The 18,577-nt window shown below is 49.5% G+C and overlaps 1 long non-coding RNA gene across 7 annotated transcripts; it reads right to left on the bottom strand.

The window, feature by feature from the left end:
• Positions 1-448: 448 nt before the first annotated feature.
• On the bottom strand, positions 449-13,727 carry LOC116496023. 7 transcript variants are annotated; one of them, XR_004253985.1, is made up of 10 exons: positions 13,610-13,727; positions 13,289-13,397; positions 12,710-12,847; positions 12,576-12,626; positions 12,370-12,446; positions 8,642-8,707; positions 7,078-7,124; positions 6,851-6,987; positions 6,629-6,717; positions 5,326-5,496 (listed from the first exon to the last, which is right to left on the bottom strand). It is a non-coding gene; the product is annotated as an uncharacterized LOC116496023 (long non-coding RNA). The 7 variants fall into 7 exon arrangements; XR_004253988.1 differs by lacking the exons at positions 5,326-5,496; positions 13,610-13,727 and adding an exon at positions 449-1,170 and having other exon boundaries at positions 13,289-13,601; XR_004253987.1 differs by lacking the exons at positions 5,326-5,496; positions 13,610-13,727 and adding an exon at positions 4,619-4,638 and having other exon boundaries at positions 13,289-13,601.
• Positions 13,728-18,577: the final 4,850 nt, after the last annotated feature.

Genomic DNA, 18,577 nt, shown 5'->3' with positions numbered 1-18,577 from the left:
TGACTCATTTGAATATTCTGACCTCCCCATATCTCCTATAGCTTCATAATATGGGGGCTTAACACTTACACATAGCCAGCACCCTTCAGTTATCTCAGGATTAGTTTGATTTAGTACCCGGAAACTAGCATTTATAACTTTCCACATACTACTCTCAGGTACAACCCCTTTCTTTTTTCACAATGTTTGGAAGCAGTGTGGGAAAGGATAACTCTGTCAACTTACTAGAAAACACTGTAGTAGCTTGGGCAGTCCCAGGTATCTTTGCAGTCTGGACAACCAAACCTTCCCCTAGTAACTCTTTATTAGGCCTGACTACCTTGGAAGTCTCGGGTTTTTCCTTCTTTATTAGTATGAGTCCTCCCCTATCTGTTCCGTGTTCGTAAAATCTGACATTTTTCCTAGTACCCAGCTAGTATCGTCCGAGTTTGTTATATTTATATATAGAACCTTGCAAATTTCTTTATTTCCGTGGAAGGTTCCTGTATACCCTATACCATACCCTCGCCACCTGTAACGGGGATCCAATTGTCAGTTACAACCTTGCAGCCCATATCCCACTTGTAAGAATTTATCCCAACCAGCCCCGAGTGTCCAGTCTGTAGCAATGGTTTCACACCCCCGGTATGCACAATAATACACATTCAGGCATTTACAGTACCCCTTTCCCAGGTTAGAACGTGGGCAGAAATAAAATCCCATATATTCCCAGCATCAGGGCCTCGAGATCAGCTGACATAGTGTAGAAGTAAAGCTTGGCCCCCCTGATGTTATCTGGGTTGCAATAACCTGTTGATCTTCGAATCGACTTAAAGTCCATTTAAAAGGTTGGTGGGGGTGGTGTTGAGTCGCTATGCAGGATGAAATCACTGCGAGAACCCCCAAATACCGATAGGAATGGCTGAGGCCCATTTCTTTCCCCACTTATTCACTCCTCTGCCTCACTCGTCAGTTGGGTTGCAGCCAACTACGAGGTTTTAGTTCTTCTCGGCAGCAGTAGTGTTCTTCAGGGGAGAGCCTCTACCTTAACCCACGGTACCTATCGAGTTCGTCACAATGTGAGCTTCAGGTCTTTGTTTCCTGGAGCAATCTCCCACTTCTCGTCACAAATGGGTCCTTTAACGTGGCTGGCATGTATCCATCCTTTCTCCGCAGTCCGGACAGCTGTTTCTGCAGTAAGCAAAACAACATAGGGGCCTTCCCATCGTGGCATTAAAAAAAGCCTCTTTCCAAGTCTTAATTAGAATTGAGGGTGATCAAGTGGCAATTCCAAGTCATAGGGCATACCATATAGCATTTCAAAAGGAGAAATTCCTACATCAGTTCTGGGCTGCGTCCATATGTTTAACAGTGCAAGGGGTAAGCATTTTACCCAAGAAGCCTTAGTTTCCAGCGTAAGTATTGTTAGTTGTTTCTTAATTTCACCATTCATTCGCTCTACCTTTCCAGAAGAGGAGGGGTGCCAGGGGCTGTGAAAATCCCACTCAATCTCTAAGGCCTGCTTTAATCCTTGCAGTAAAGCTTTACACTCATTCAGTCACGTGGTCAATTAGGACAAACAAGTAACTCAGTAAAGTCTACCTGTATACTTTGGAAAGGTCAAAGCCCTGGCTCCCGTCCCCCTCTAGATGGGTTACAGAAGACCTTTTTATTTACCTTTTGACATATAGTACATCCTCTGCATGTGTGCTTCCCTAAAGTATATATTCCTACACAGACATGCTTTCTTAGAACAACATCACACATTGCTTGCACCTCCCAATGACTCTTCTGATGTAAAACAGTTAATATTTGCCTCATTATCACTTTATTCAGCATTTCTCTCCCATCAGGGAGTATCGATTTTCCTTAAAATGATCCACATATTTGTAACATTAATACCTCCTTGGGAGGTTGTAATTGCTCCAAAATCTTTTTTAAAACTTACCCATATAGATAAGTGGCCCTGTAAACCCCCCGAGGTAAAATTGTCCACCTATATTGTTGCTTCCGCCCCCATTTCAGGGTCTTTCCAGTCAGAGGTGAATATACGTTTGCTCTCAGGGCCTGAGAGCACTCCATTAATAACACTGTTATTCCAGTCTAACAATTTACTATTTGAATGCCCAATTTAATCATCAAATCCCTTCCCAACAAGTTAGTTTCTGCTTTGGATACATACAATAATTGCCCAGCGATCATTTTATCCCCTGGTCTCAGCTTGGTATTCCCCAAAAGTGGCACTGTTATCCCAGTCCCTTCTACCCCCATCACATTTAGGGTTTCATTAGTTAATTTAATCCCTGATGCTTTACAAGTCAGTAATGACTTAGCTGCCCCGGTGTATTGGGTTTGACGGCAAGGTTCGGGGGGGGTGTGAGGGGTGTGGGAGTGGGAAACTGCAGTGGCAGCCCTCGTGAGAAAAACCCACAAACCTCCCCGTGGTAGATAAGGGACAATTTCATCTGGCCCCAAAGGGGCCCACTGCTGCCCAGAGCCAAGCCATGAGCAATACACTCTGTGCCTCTGTGAGAGCACATCCACGAAAACAAACAAACAAACAAACAAAAACCTGCTGCTCAACAGCAGTTGGGAGAGCAAGAAACCCCCCCGCAGACACCAAAGTCAGTGCAGAAGGAGGGGGAGGAGGCGCTCCAGGCGCTGGAGCCGAAGCCCCCCTGCGGCCGCTGGAGAGGCCGCTGGTGGAGCAGGCTGTTCCCCCCTCCCCGATGCTTGGGAAACTGAACAAACACCACAGCAAATATGCAAATATACCAAAACTTCTAGACTGTTACTTAGATAATGCCTACATCACCTTTCCCTGCTCATTCAATTTCAAACAGCTCTGTTAAATACTACATGCCACACCTTTAACACCTTCAGCAACCCTTTTAACACTTCCTTTATCTTTCTCCAGCCCGTACTTTTCTAATACCAGCACCAAAGGCTTAGTCTGAGTTCAACTTAATTCCATACCTTTTCCCTCCAAGATACTGAAACAACATATCAATCAATATACCATATTTCATCCCATTTTCCTTCTTTCCACAAAAACATTGACTGTAATATGGTGTTATAATTAATAGTTCCATTTAGGGGCCACTCTGCTCCATCCTCTAGTTTATAAAGTGGCCACCATTGATTACAATATTTGATAAGAGTTCTTTACTTTCTGTACCCTCTCACCCCACTATATCCCTCCAATGTGTTAGTATACATCCTAGAGGGCTTTTCCTCGGGATTTCTTTGCTTTGAACTTTTCCTATTGTAATCTACAGCACTGTTTTCCTAGAAGCTCTTTACTAGTCAATCCCAATCCCTCCAAAATCCACAATATATAGATACACAAGTAAAATCAGACCACTGTAATTTAACTGCCTGTTGACAATTACACTGAGGACATTTAAACCTGATGAGCCGATAATATGCCTGGGCAAATTTTGTTCCCATAGACCTACACCTCAATGGCAGTTCTTATATTTACATATTTACATATGTATAAAAGAATACTTTAACAAAAATGCCCGGGTTTTTATATATACAATATACAATGTACAGTTATTATTCCAGTTAGAATCATTCCTCAGCAGCTGCAAACATTATGCCAGTTGCCATTAAAGCTCACTTACCCTCCTCCTGTCCTTTTCTTAAAATCTCAGACGTCCCCGGAGTTACTGGGGATGGCCACATATTCCATTCCTGGCTGGGGTCCGCCCAATCGCTATTTCTCGTAGGGGATATAATCCCTCCCTTAAAGCAGATTTCTGATTTCTTGCCCTGCTTCTGGTTACCGGCCCCTGTATTTCATGATCCGATTCTGATTCTCCTGGATTAGCTAATTCAGGGAGTCCATTAAGGACGGGAGCCGTTGGTGCGGGCGGTGGAATATAGGGCAGGGGCGGTGTCGGGACTTCTAAGTCCTTTCTCTTTTTATCCCGCCCTCCTTTTTCTTTTAGAGGATATAGATGCGTCCTCGTATCTGAATTTATCCAGAGGTGTGCATACTCACTTTCTTCCAGACTAAAGGGTTCCTTTGAGTTTACATAAATATTTAGGTCTGACGAACCCAATCTTCAAAAGACCCAAATACAGGCCAGTAAAGGTGGTCTCCTTGAATCTGTTTACCACCCCAAACTTCAACACAATAATGTGTCATTTTTACTTTATTCCTTCCCCGCCTAAAAGGGGAATCCTCCCAATTTTTAATCATTAATCCCGGGGTAACCTAACATCAGATGTTACCCCACCCATGGGACCAGAAGGCTTACTCTTCTTCTGTCCCATCTTCCGGAACACCTTCACACACACACGCATGGATCGCTTCCCCCTTTTCATGGCCCAGTCCCTCGCAGGATGTGGGAACCGCACTACCGAGGGGTCCACACTCGCTTTGTCCGCAATTAGACGTCTCGTTTGTTGTGTTCTGGGATACCCAACCCCAACCGAACGGAACACCGGCCTATACTTACCCACCCCGTGGGTCTTCGTTCAGGCTTCGTGCACAAAGATTGCCTGGGGTTTACCAGTTTTATTTGCTTGTGTCTAATTTTGGTTCGTCGGTGAAGGATTTGAATGAAAGTAGTCCTAGCGAAGGCCGCTGAAATCAGTGGGGCGCCCCCTCCGAAGGTCTTTCAATCAGATTGCCTTCATCCGAGTGTCCTGGTTTCAGTTAGAACAGAATTAATTTTCTTCCTAGTAGCTGGTGGAATGCTGTGTTTTGGCTTAGGATGAGAAGAGTGCTGATAACACCCCGATGTTTTAATTGTTGCAGAGCAGTGCTTATACCAAGCCAAGGACACCTCAGACTTTTGCTCTGTCCTGCCAACAGGCAGGCTGGGGGTGCAGTAAGAGCTGGGAGGGGACAGACCCAGGACAGGTGACCCGAACTAGCCAAAGGGGTATTCCATACCATCTGACGTCATGCTAAACAATATATAGGGGTGGCTAGCCGGGGGGAAGGGGGCCGGACTGCTCGGGGTTAAGCTGGGCATCGGTCAGCGGGTGGTGAGCAATTGCATTGTGCATCACTTGTTTGTACATATTATTAGTAGTAGTACTATTATCATCATTGTATTATTATTATTTTCCTGTCTTATTAAACTGTCTTTATCTCAACTCACGGGCTTCACTTTCCATTTCTCTCCCCCGTCCCAGAGAGGGAGGGGGGAGGGTGAGCGAACGGCTGCGTGGTGTTTAGCTGCCAGCCGGGTTAAACCACGACACCGAGTCACGACACCAAATTGTTATAAATTAGACCACACAATTTACTGGTCTATTGAAATTATTTTATTAATCAAGTAAGCAGGCACAAACAAAACAGCGCTGGGTGGCTGGGGAGTCTCCGCTCCGCAACAGCACACAACTTCCCTTTCCAGGGTTGCTGTTTTATAGCAGTCAAGTTCCAGCTTATTGGGACTTGTTGAACTGGCTGAGGTTGCGCAGTCTATTGTTGAGAGGGGGGTCGTTGTTCCTCTGCTTCGTGTTCAGGTGGGGGAAGTGAAGCGGCAAAAAGGATGTCTTGTGGTAAGGAATTTCACAGAGTCTGGTTTCACTCAAGGATGTTTACCCAACACCCCCTCCTGCTATTTGCTTGCTTAATCCTCCCCGTTATAAAGGCCATTAAATTGTACAACCTTATCTCCTCAGCAGATTCTCCAAATTCCTCAAAGACAATGAACAAACCCCCACTAATTTATCACATCAACCCCCTAACGCTAACGACACTGACCTTAATACAAACCCCAAACTGCCCCTAACCCCAGACAACCAACAACGAAACACACACACACAAAGATGGAAACTACAAAAAAGGCAAAACCCTGGATACAGGCCCCAAATCACAAATACACAACCAAAACGCTACAGAAAAGCCCCAGACGCAGGCCCCAAATGCTACTGCTAGGCCTCAAAAGCTCAAGATGCAACCCAAAGCAAAAATGCAGACCCCAAACGTTACAGAAAAGCCCCCAAACCCAGGCTGCAGATGTCTACAAGCAGACCCCAAACTGCCAAAAGAAGCAGGCACCAACCACACCCAGATGCAGACCCCAAAGGTGTACAGGCAGCTCCCACCCCTCCCCCAGACACAGGCCCCAAGCTCTCCCCCCAAACACAGGCCCCTACAACCAGCACCCAACCCCCTACCCCCGATGCCAGGCCCAAAGGTGTAGAAGCAGCTCCAAACCTCCTCCGTCAACCCAGACTCCAACAGTGTACAAACAGCTCCCAACCAACCCTCCCCTTCCCGCTCCCCCTCCACGACACAGGCTCCAAAGGAATACAAAGAGCTCCCACCCCTCCCTCAGATGCAGGTCTCAAACCCCCCTCAGAAGCAGGCCCCAAAGGTGTACAGTCAGCTCCCAACCCCCTCAATGCTGGCCCCAAGGGTCTACAAGCAGCTCCCCCCTTGCCCCCAGATACCGGCCCCAACCCCCCGACCCCCAGACACAGACCCCAAAAGCCTAATCACAGGCCCTGAACTCTAGAGGCAGGCTCCAAAACCCAGGACAAAGCCCCACTGGTTCGAGACAGGGCCCAAATCCCAGACACAGGCCCCAAACGCTAAACATATGCCAAAAAAAGTATTAGTGCTGCTGCCAAATGTTACAGACAGGCCCAAAAGCCCAAGATGCTCAAGGCTGAGACGTACCTTGGCTTTCTGAATTACTGGAAAGCAGCTTTCATTCTCAGATAATTGTGTGCAGGCTAGATAGGATGGGGCTTCAGGCACCTCTTCACCTGAGGAAACACACTGCCATCAGGCACCGCTGTGCCAGACAAGCTTGTTCTGCTAGAACACCCTTCTCAGATGCACTGTGGCATTCAAGTGAACTGCTTTCATGCAAATATAACGACTGATGTTACAACCCACCTTGCCTGTGGCACCTGATGAACAGAAGAGTAAGCCACCGCAGCGCTTCAAAACCATCCCTGCATGTGCCGCTCCTTGTCACTCTCTGGCCTTATCTCATATCCTTAGTCACTTCTGTGGAGAGCCTGCCACGGCACCTGCAAAGCAAGACGGACACCTTTCATAGTCACCTTGTGCTACTTGGTTGTTCTGCTCCAACCCAGCTCATGACCAGCCCCTCTTCTTACACAGCTCTTCAGAGTGCAGTTTGCTCCTTTGAGCCTGTGCAAGACACCTGTGAAACAAAAAGAAACGCATAGGCCGATGCAGCATCCAAAGACACAGCACAACTAGGTAAGTTAGACTAGACTGGCGGCTAGCAAACGTGACGCCCATCTACAAGAAGGGCCGGAGGGCAGACCCGGGAAACTACAGGCCTGTCAGTTTGACCTCAGTGCCAGGAAAGCTCATGGAGCAGATCCTCCTGAGAGTCATCATGCAGCACTTGCAGGGGAAACAGGCGATCAGGCCCAGTCAGCATGGCTTTATGAAAGGCAGGTCATGCCTGACGAACCTGATCTCCTTCTATGACAGAGTGACGCGCTGGGTGGATAAGGGAAAGGCTGTGGCTGTGGTCTACCTTGACTTCAGCAAGGCTTTTGACACCGTCTCCCACAGCATTCTCCTCAAGAAACTGGCTGCTCTTGGCTTGGACTGGCGCACGCTTCGTTGGGTTAGAAACTGGCTGGATAGCCGGGCCCAAAGAGTCGTGGTGAATGGAGCCAAGTCCAGTTAGAGGCCAGTCACTAGTGGCGTCCCCCAGGGCTCGGTGCTGGGGCCGGTCCTCTTTAATATCTTCATCGATGATCTGGACGAGGGCATTGAGTGCACCCTCAGTAAGTTTGCAGATGACACCAAGTTAGGTGCGTGTGTCGATCTGCTTGAGGGTAGGAAAGCTCTGCAGGAGGATCTGGATAGGCTGCACCGATGGGCTGAGGTCAACTGCATGAAGTTCAACAAGGCCAAGTGCCGGGTCCAGAACCTGGGGCGCAATAACCCCAAGCAGAGCTACAGGCTGGGAGAGGAATGGTTGGAGAGCTGCCAGGCAGAGAAGGACCTGGGAGTGATGGTGGATAGTCGGCTGAATATGAGCCAGCAGTGTGCTCAGGTGGCCAAGAAGGCCAACGGCATCCTGGCTTGTATCAGGAACGGTGTGACCAGCAGGGCTAGGGAGGTGATCGTCCCCCTGTACTCAGCTCTGGTGAGGCCGCACCTTGAGTACTGTGTTCAGTTTTGGGCCCCTCGCTACAAGAAGGACATGGAGGTGCTTGAGCGGGTGCAGAGAAGGGCGACAAAGCTGGTGAGGGGCCTGGAGAACAAGTCCTACGAGGAGCGGCTGAGGGAGCTGGGCTTGTTCAGCCTGGAGAAGAGGAGGCTCAGGGGCGACCTTATCGCTCTTTATAGGTACCTCAAGGGAGGCTGTAGCGAGGTGGGGGTTGGCCTGTTCTCCCACGTGCCTGGTGACAGGACGAGGGGGAATGGGCTTAAGTTGAGCCAGGGGAGTTTTAGGTTAGATGTTAGGAAGAACTTCTTCACTGAAAGGGTTGTGAGGCACTGGAACAGGCTGCCCAGGGAAGTGGTGGAGTCACCATCCCTGGAGGTCTTTAAAAGATGTTTAGATGTAGAGCTTAGGGAAATGGTTTAGTGGGGACTGTTAGCGTTAGGTCAGAGGTTGGACTCGATGACCTTGAGGTCTCTTCCAACCTAGAAAATTCTGTGATTCTGTGAAGTTACTCTCATCTGCTCCCTGACCTCTGCCGCTTACCAGCCCCCGAGGCAGATGCTTCAATCTGCCCTCTTCAAACAGCTACAACACCTCTAAAAGACAAAGAGGGGATGCATACAGTAACAGTGAGAGCTACAACATAACAACTGCTACATCTGTTCCTCACTCACCTTGCCAGAGGCAGCTCTGCGTGTGACGTCCCAGGTTGTACACTGCGTTACCTAACCGGTACCGTAACCCTTACCCTAACCCTTCTTACCCTTACCATTACCCAAATCCTTACCTTTACTTTTTCATTACCCTTACTCTTTCCTTTAACTATAACCTTACCCTTACACTTCCCGTTACCCTAACACATACCCTAACACTTTCCCTTACCCTTACCATAAGCCATACAATAACACTTACTTGTACACTTACGCTTACACTTACCCAAGCAATTATTCGTACAATTACCCTAACCCTTAACCTTACCCATACCCTTACCCTTACTCTTACCCTAAACATTACCCTTACCCTTAACCTAACCCTAAACCTTACCCTTACCCTAACACTTACCCTTTCTGCTACACTTACCCTTAGTCTAAATCTAACCTTACACTTACTCTTAACCTTAACCTTACCCTTAAACTTAACCTAAAACTTACCCTTACGTTTCCTCACCCTAACCCTAAAATTAACCCTAACCATTACCCTAACACTTACCCTTAACCTAACCTTAACCCTTACTCTAACCCTTACCCTGACCCGTACCCTTACACTTACCCTAACCCTTCCTCTTACCCTTTCCCTTACCATAACCTGTACCCTAACACTTTCTCGTACCCTTACCCTTAACCTTATGCTAATCCTAACCCTTACCATTACCATAACACATACCCTAATGCTTATCCTTACCCTTACACTTGCCCTTACCCTTGCAAACAGCTGCAACGAGCCGTGTGTCCTCCGGTGTGCTGACTCCACCTCAGTTGCTGCCTGCTCTACCACAGCTCTAAAGGGCTGTGGTATGGCCTGCCTGGTGACAAAGAAGGCACCACGTAAGAAGCGGAGGTTCTGTCCTGGTTTCTTGCCACCGGATACTACTCTGTCCAAGTGAGAGCGTGGCTCGTCTTCCCAAGAAGCACGGGACATCTCCTGACAGTTTTCTAGCCATCGCTCGGGGCTGGAGACCCACAGCGGGCCTTAGAGCGCCCCCCAGACCTTTCCTAACCAGCACGGTCGCCTCCATATCTTGTTGGGTGACAGCTTGAACCACGCGGTGCCACTCAGCGGCTGCTGCCTCGGTCCCGTGCTCTGGCACACCGGCCCATCAGAAAAGTTGCCTTTCCAGCCCCTGGCCAGGTTAGGACAGCAACCAGTGACCGAGAGTAGGAATGTCAGGGCACGTCTCTGCTGTCCTCCTTTGTCTGCCCTTTCATCAGGGAGTGTGATGGCATTTCAAGGCATCACCAAGTGGTCGGGCAAGATGCCAATGGCCTTGACAACACTGCAAGGAAGGCTTTGTTTCTGCAAGTACAAGGACGTGCGGTCGTGACCAGAGTCACTTACACACCGGAAACCTTGTCCCCAGTATGACGGATACCAGCGTGTGGATGACTCACACCGAGGTTCACCTGAGGTTTCTTACAATGCCTCAGCACATTCTGGTGACTCACAGGTAAGCGCAAAGCGCTCTGCTGATGCCACCTTGCAATTAAAGGGCACTGCATGTGCCTCTCTGTCCCTTAGCAAGAGAAAACAAGCAAGAGCCTCTGGGTCAGTGACCGGCTTTGGGTACAACTGAACTCCCCAGGGGAGCCTTCTCGCAGCCCACGTTGCAACTGGACCCTCTGTCTTCGCTCTTTCTGAGAAACCCGAAACATAGCCCTACCCGGCATGGGAGAGGAATTCCAAATAGGGCCCCAGAAAACGCGTTCAAAGCCCCTTTCACCCATCCAAAAGTGCCCCCAAAGGAAGGCTTTGGGTAGAACTGAACTGCCCAGGGGAGCCTTCACGCAGCCCCACATGCAACTGGACGCTCTGTCTTCGCTCTTTCTGAGCAACCCAAAAGATAGGCCTACCCGGCATGAGAGATAAGTTCAAAAGAGGGCCCCAGAAAAGGCGTTCAAAGCCCCTTTTGCCCAAAATAAGTGCCCCCAAAGGAAGGCTTTGGGTACAACTGAACTCCCCAGGGGAGCCTTCACGCAGCCCCACATGCAACTGGACCCTTTGTGCTCACTCTTTCTGAGCAACCCGAAACACAGCCCTATCCGGCATGGGAGAGGAATTCCATATAGGGCCCCAGAAAAGGCGTTCAAAGCCCCTTTCGCCCATCCAAAAGTTCCCCCAAAGGGAGGGTTTGGGTACAACTGAACTCCCCAGGGGAGCCTTCCCGTTCCTGTTCCCGTTCCACTTCCACTTCCCCTTCTCCTTCTTTTTCTCCTTCCCTTTCCTCTTCTTCTTCCCCTTTCTCTTTCCTTTCCCCTTTGTCTTCCCCTTCCTCTAACCCTTTAACCGTTATCCTAAGTCTTACCCTTATTCTTACTCTTACCCTTATCCATATCTTAACCCTTACCTTTACCCTAAACTAACCGTTACACTAACCCTTTACCTTACCCTAAACTAACCGTTACACTAACCCTTAACCTTACCCTTACACTAAACCTAATTCTCTCACCCTATCCCTAACCCTAATACTCTCACCCTAACCCTAACCCTAATACTCTCACCCTAACCCTAACCTAACCCTAACCGGAATCCAAACCCTTACCCTAACCCACTCACCCTATCCCTAAATGAACCCTAACCCCTAACCCTATCCCTAACCCTAAACCCTAACCCTCTAACCCTCTTCCACACTACCTGGGAAAACAAAGGGATTAAATGATCGTTGCATTCACAACACATCACCCAATGGTGTGTGTTTGTTGTTGTTGTTTTTAGTGCGTGTGTGTTTTTTTTTTTAAATCTGCTTTTGCTCAACAGAACGCAGAGTGCAGACAAGAGACCTGGGGTGTTTCTAGAAGCAACGATCCCCATGCTTTTGCTGCAACTTTGAATATTAAAAGGACAATACAACCCAGCAAGTAACTGGAACTTTCTTAACTGGAATTAGTTCACCCACACTACCTGGGAACACAAAAGGACAAAGTGATGCTGGGTCAAAAAAAAAAGGACAAATGCTGATGGGTCAAAACACACTACAGAACACTGGTTCCAGGCCCTCCGCTGCACCGACTTGAGACCCATCCCTACGCTCGCCAAGGGGCAACCTCAACCCAAATACAGCCACAGCATTTCAGCTTCAACACAGGTTTGGGAACTGCTGGAAAGCAAGCTTCATCCTCAGCGAGGTGTACTCAGGCTACACAGGACAGGACTTCAGGCACCTCTTCACCTACCAAAGACTACCGCCATCAGGAACTGCCATGCCAGACAACCTTTTTTCTACACAACACCTTGTTCAGGAACCACACAGCATTCCAGCTACCTGCTTTCCTCCTACTCTAAAGGCTATCTCAGCCCACCTTGTCTGTGGCACCTGATAAACAGGAGAGAAAGCAATCACAGCAGCAAAAGCCACAGCACCCTTAGGACAGTTACTCTCATCCCCTCCTGTACCTCAGCTGCTTGCCTGCCCCACGTGGCAGATGCTTCCATCTGTTCTTTTTTACCCGCTTAGAGCACCTCTAAAAGGTAAGCTGGAATTTTACTCTATTGGATGTAGGAAAATAACTGCAGTGACAACAGCACCCCAAAAATTAACAGCTACCTCTGCTCATCATGCACCAGAGTCACTCCAGAGGCGGCTCGGGTCATGACATCTTGGACTGCACACTGCGTTTCAGCCTGAAAAAAGGAACACACAGGCAGAAAATAAACATTCAGCTGCCAGCAGTAGCACCCACCCCTCAACAACATAAGTGACGCCATCTTTAGTTTTATCCTTTCAAAACAGCAGGCTACTTGCCTCTGTACCTGCAAATTAGGTCCAAGCTTGAAAAGAGCAGCCAGCATCACCCACACTACCTGGGAACACAAAAGGACAAAATGACCACTGTACTTGCAAGCACCCAACTGCCACACTGCTCCTCTGTCTCAAACAGCCTCACCTCGGACCCTCGGAGGGAAACACCTGAGCTTCTTCCCTTCGCTTCGGATAAGGGATGACCACGCTGACAACACTAACCTTCCCTCAGTGCTTCGTGACATGAGCATTTCCCTTCCCTGTCCACGACTGCACAAAGCACCTGCAAAGACAAGAGAAAAGCACACTCTGAGGCACCTCACAGCCACAGCGTATCTGCTGCAATACCTCTCTCTTCCCAGCTCCATTACTTAAGCGGATCACCAGCTCTAACTGAGATTCTTCGCTCACAGCGCCACAGCAAACTCTGCCCAGGCCAAACAACACACACTACACAAGCTACATTGCTCAAAACACAGGAGCTGAAACGTTCCTGCCCAACGATCGGTCGCATCGCACAGGAAGGATGCCGCACATTCCCAGAAACAAAACCTGAGCAGCTCCCCACCTCCTCCTGCCAACCATGCTCAGCACACACACTATTCGCCTCTCAAAAAAAAAAAAAAGTTAGAACATAAACACACACAAAGAAAAACAACTGAGCTCCACAAAATCCAAAAAGACATTCACACAGCAGCCCCGGCAGGGGTAATCACAGACTCACCCTTTGCAGATGAAAGAGGTGACCGATACAACCCTGCTCAGTCTCTTGGCAATCCTGCATCTACACTGTCAAGCCTCTTGTAGCATGTAATCAAGCTGGTTTTAGTCCTCTGGTGAATTACACAAGTGGTTTTATACATCTAGAGATTCAAGTATAACTCAAAAACAGAAGAGTATCCCGCTATCCTAAAAAACAGCGAGCCAGCAGCCTTCTATTAAGTGAATCCCAAGCACTTAGAAATCTAGAAAACCATAAAATCTAGAAAACGCCAGCCTGCCTAAAGAGCCCTGCAACTGACTGAAGGAAACACAAAGCACTTACCCCAAAGAGCAGCCCATGCAGAAGGAGCTCTCTGATGCCATGCCTGGGGCTCACAAACAATTTGGCCCCGCCCAGCACCCAAACCCAATCACCTGGGAAAGGGGAGGGGCAAAGCACAAGAAAGTAGGAAGAGAGGAGGCACAGCAGCAGCTGTGTTTTTTTTTGTTTGTTTGTTTCTTCTTTCTTTTTTGTTTCTTTTTTTAAATCTGCTTTAGCTCAAAAGCACGCAGAGAGCAGACAAGAGACCTGGAGTGTTTCTAGAAGAAAAAATCCCTGTGCTTTTGCTGCAGCTTTTAATATTGAACTGACAATATCACCAAGCACATATCTGAAACTTCTTCAACTGGAATTAGTTTAAACAGGCTCACCATCATCTGCAAACACAGAGAACCAGCATTCGCTAGTGTGCCAGCCCTAATACCCACCTCCTCCACAACACTCACTGCTACTGATGCAACATACCGTTGTGCAATACCTCTCTGTTCCCAACTCCTTTACCTCACCTAGCTCCACTTGAGAAACGTGCCCGGGCGGTGCCGTGCTTTAAATGTGCCCAGGAGCATTATTTAGTGCCCATAAACCTAACCCTAAACCTAACCCTAACCCGTAAATAACTGACCAAAAATAAAACCCTAAGAACCTAACCCTAACCCCAACCCTCAACCTAAACCCTAACCTTAGCCCCAGCCCCTAACTCTAACCCCAGTTCCCGAGTACTACGTTTCCTGGCATGCTGTAGGCACTCAACATGGCCTCCCGGAAGTCCAGAGTCCCAGAACTTAATTTCCCGGCATGCTCTGGGCACTCAACATGGCCTCCCGGAAGTCCGGAGTCCCAGAACTACATTTCCCGGCACACTCTGGACACTCAACATGGCCTCCCGGAACTCCAGAGTCACAGAACTACATCTCCCGGCATGCTCTGGGCATCCAACATGGCCTCCCGGAAGCCTGGTGCCGGAAAACTACACCTACCAGCATTCTCCGGACAGCTGGCATGGCCAATCAGAGGCCGAGTTTTCGACAACTACATTTAACAGCACTCACTGTAACCCTAGCCCTTACCGCCCTTACACAAAAAAGTTCTCAAGCCCTAACACTAAAGAACCTCAAAACCCCTACAGACCTAACCCAAACTATTTACTACACTAAACCTCTGAAGACCTATGCCTAAAACCCCTAACCCAATAAATTAAGATGCTCAAATCCCAAACCCACAAAATTAAGATGCTCAAAACCCAAACCCAAAAAATGAGGACGCTCCAAACACTAACCCAAAATATTAAGATGCTCCAAACCCTAAACCAAAACATTAGGACACTCAAAACCCAAACCCAACCCAAAACATTAAGACGCTCAAAACCCTAACCCAAAAAATTAGGACACTCAAAACCCTAACCCTGGAGAACCTAACTTAAAAAAAGAATTAAGATCTTAAAACCATAACCCTAAATAACGGACCAAAAATAAAACCTTAAGACCCTAACCCTAAAAAAACTGTCAACACTACAACCCAAAAACTCTAAAACCCTAACATGCTAACCCTGAAACCCTTAAATCCTAGCCCCCAAATCCCTAAAATCCTAACCGTTAAAACTCCAACACTAAAATCCTTAAAACCCTAAACATAAACCCTGAAACCCCTTACCCTGAAACCCAACCCTAGTGCCCTATCCCTGAAACCTTAAAACCATGAATCAATCTTTGGAAAATAACATAGGCTCAGGAGCGGATCTCAGTACAGTAGCATTTTTATTTGAGATTACAATGGAGGGGGTCCCGCAAGCAGGAGGGTGCCTCCTAATTCCATACACAGTTTATATACTTTGTTTTTTCCTCCCAAGGACCAGGACCCTCCCCTGTTTCCCCATTAACTGTGCAATCCAGGTTCATACTCTAGCTGGTGCTTCACAGAAAATACACAACTGCTGCTGTTACAAGTCACATTTCTTTTGAGGCTTTTACTCTTTGAGGTGGTAATGTTTCTTACGCCGTGATTTCCACCTAATGGCAGTAAGGATTCTGGTTGTCTGCATTTTACAAGGTTGTCTGGTGTAATAAATGAATAAGTCCCAAATAGGATTACAATCAAAGTTTACAATTTATTAAATAAATAGAGGTTAGCAAACAGCACTGGGTGCACTGGGAGTCTCTGCTCCACCAAGACACACACAAGTTACATCAGGCGGCTGTTTTTTATGCTCCTAGGCTAATACATATTCATTACTACTCTGAGAAAAGGTGGGTTTATTATAATTAGTTCCTGGAATCCAAACCCGCCCACTGGCGCATGCATTATCAGTCTCCGGTGGTCCCTCTGGGGGTCTCTCGTACTGAAGGCTCATAGTCTTCCTCCCAGGCTTTTCCCTTGTCCTTTTCTTTTGTCCATCTTGGCTGGATGTCAGAGACTTGCGTAGTGCCCCATGCAATAGTCATAACAGTTAGCAGTTATTCTGAAACCCCTTTGTTCTCTTATCCCCTATTGACCCGAATTGCTGGACCATTCCTTTGCAAGATGAGAAGAGGTAAAGAGAGAAAGAGGAACAGCAGCCCTGTTTTTGGTCTGGCTTAGTTCAACAGGGTGCAGCACAAGCAACCAGGCTGTTTCTCTTCAAAGACTTGCCTTAGCATTGGTGAAGGAAACTGACCGGGCTGACAACCCTCTCATCTTTTTGCACCACTCTACAACATGGGGACTTCACCTCTCCAAGGCTGCACGAGGGAAGGGCGGAAACAAGAAAAAAAGCACATCCTGAGACACCTCATAACCACAGTGTTATGAGTTAGGGTATGGGTTAGGGTAAGGGATAGGATAAGGGTAAGGGTAAAGGTAAGGGTAAGAGAAAGGGAAAGGGAAAGGGAAAGGGAAAGGGAAAGGGAAAGGGAAAGGGAAAGGGAAAGGGAAAGGGAAAGGGAAAGGGAAAGGGAAAGGGATAGGGAAAGGGAAAGGGAAAGGGAAAGGGAAAGGGAAAGGGAAAGGGAAAGGGAAAGGGAAAGGGAAAGGGAAAGGGAAAGGGAAAGGGAAAGGGAAAGGGTTAGGGTAAGAGTAAGGGAAAATGTAAGGGTAAGCGGAAAGGGTAAGGATAAGGGTTAGGGAAAGGGTAAAGGTAAAGGTTAGGGTAAGGCTTAGGGTAAGGGTAAGGGCAAGGGTGAGGATAAGGGTAAGGATAAGGGTAAGAATAAGGGTAAGGGAAAGGGTCAGGGTAAGGGTCAGGGTAAGGGTAAGGGTAAGGGTAAGGGTAAGGGTAAGGGTAAGGGTAAGGGTAAGGGTAAGGGTAAGGGTAAGGGTAAGGGCAAGGGTAAGGGTAAGCTGAAAGGGTAAGGGTTAGAGTAAGGGCAAGGGTAAGGGTAAGGGTTAGGGTAACGCTTAGAGTAAGGGTAAGGGATAGGGTAAGTGTAAGGGTAAGGGTAAGGGTACGAGTAATTGCTAGGGTAAATGTAAGGGTAAGTGTACGACTAAGTTTTACACGTGTTGCCCAGGACTGGACACCAGAGGCTTGGGACGGTCGGATCCCTCGCCTCCGGCTGGAGGCAACGAGTAGCTCCAGACGGCCGGCTGCAGCTCCGCACAGGACCGAACCCCCTGTCTCCATGACGGCCAGTCCCCGAGCCGGCAGACGACAGCCTCCCGCTTCCCGGCACGGCTGGCACCCAAGCCGCGCGAGGCTGCACACCCGTGTTTTGGATCGCCGTCCCCAAGCCGCCCGAGGTCAGACCCTGACAGAGGTGCGGCTAGCACATGCGTCGCCCAGGACCGGAGCCCAGGGGATTGGGCCGGCCAGCCACCTCTCTGCAGGGGACCGAACCCCCTGTCTTCGTGACGGCCAGTCCCGAGCAGGCAAACGACAGCCTCTCATTTCACGGCACAGTCGGCACACACGCCACCTGAGGACGGACACCCGGGTCCTGGGATCGACGTCCCAGAGCCGCCCGAGGCTGGACCCAGAGGCTGGTGGGGCTAGCACACGTGTCACCTAGGATCGGAGCCCAATGGCTCAGGACGGTCGGATCCCGTGCCTTCGGATGGAGGCAACCAGGAGCTCGGGCCAGCCGGCCACCGCTCCTCACGGGACCGGACCGGCGGTCTTTGGACAGCCAGTCCCCGAGCTGGTGGACAACAGCCTCCCGCTTCACAGCATGGCTGGCACCCATGCCACCCGTGGCCGGACACCCGCGTTCTGGGATCGCCGTCCCAGAGCTGCCCAAGGTCGGACCCGGAGGCCAGTGCTGCTAGCACACGTGTCGCCCAGGACCGGAGCACAGGGGCGCATGACGGCCGGCCGCCGCTCCGCATGGGACAGAACCACAGGTCTCCATGACGGCCAGTCCCCAAGGCGGCGGAACACAGACTCCCCATTCCCGGCACAACTGGCCCCACGCCACCCGTGGACGGACACCCTGGTCCTGGGTTCACCATCCCAGAGCCACCCGAGGATGGACCTGGACTCCGGTGTGGCTAGCACATGCGTCGCCCAGGACTGGAGCCCAGGGGCTCAGGACAGTTGGCTGCCACTCCGCACGGGACAGAACCACCAGTCTCTAGGATGGTCAGTCCCCGAGCCGGCAGACGCCAGCCTCCCACTTCATGACACGGCCGGCACTCACGGCGCCCGAGGATGGACCCCCGGGACATGGGACAGTCGGCCCCCGCGCAGCCCGTTTCCGGACACCCGTGTCCCAGGATCGCCGTCCCCGAACCGCCAGAAGTCGGCCCCAGACCCCGGTGCGGCTAGCACATGTGTCACCCAAGACTGGATACCAGGGGCTAGGGACAGCCGGCCGCCGCTCCGCACAGGACCGAACAAACAGTCTCCGGAACAGCCAGTCCCCGAGCCAGCGGAAGACAGCCTCCCGCTTCACGGCACAGCCTGCAAACTCGGCAGCCAAGTTCGGACCCCCGGGACATGGGGGACTTGGCCGGACACACTGGCTCCGGGATCACCGTTCCCAAACCACCCGAAGTCAGCCT

Source organism: Aythya fuligula, chromosome 17, assembly GCF_009819795.1.
Source record: "Aythya fuligula isolate bAytFul2 chromosome 17, bAytFul2.pri, whole genome shotgun sequence".
Lineage (NCBI taxonomy): Eukaryota > Metazoa > Chordata > Aves > Anseriformes > Anatidae > Aythya > Aythya fuligula.
The sequence above is the reverse complement of the archived record's forward strand: the minus strand, read 5'-3'. Positions and strand labels throughout refer to the sequence as shown.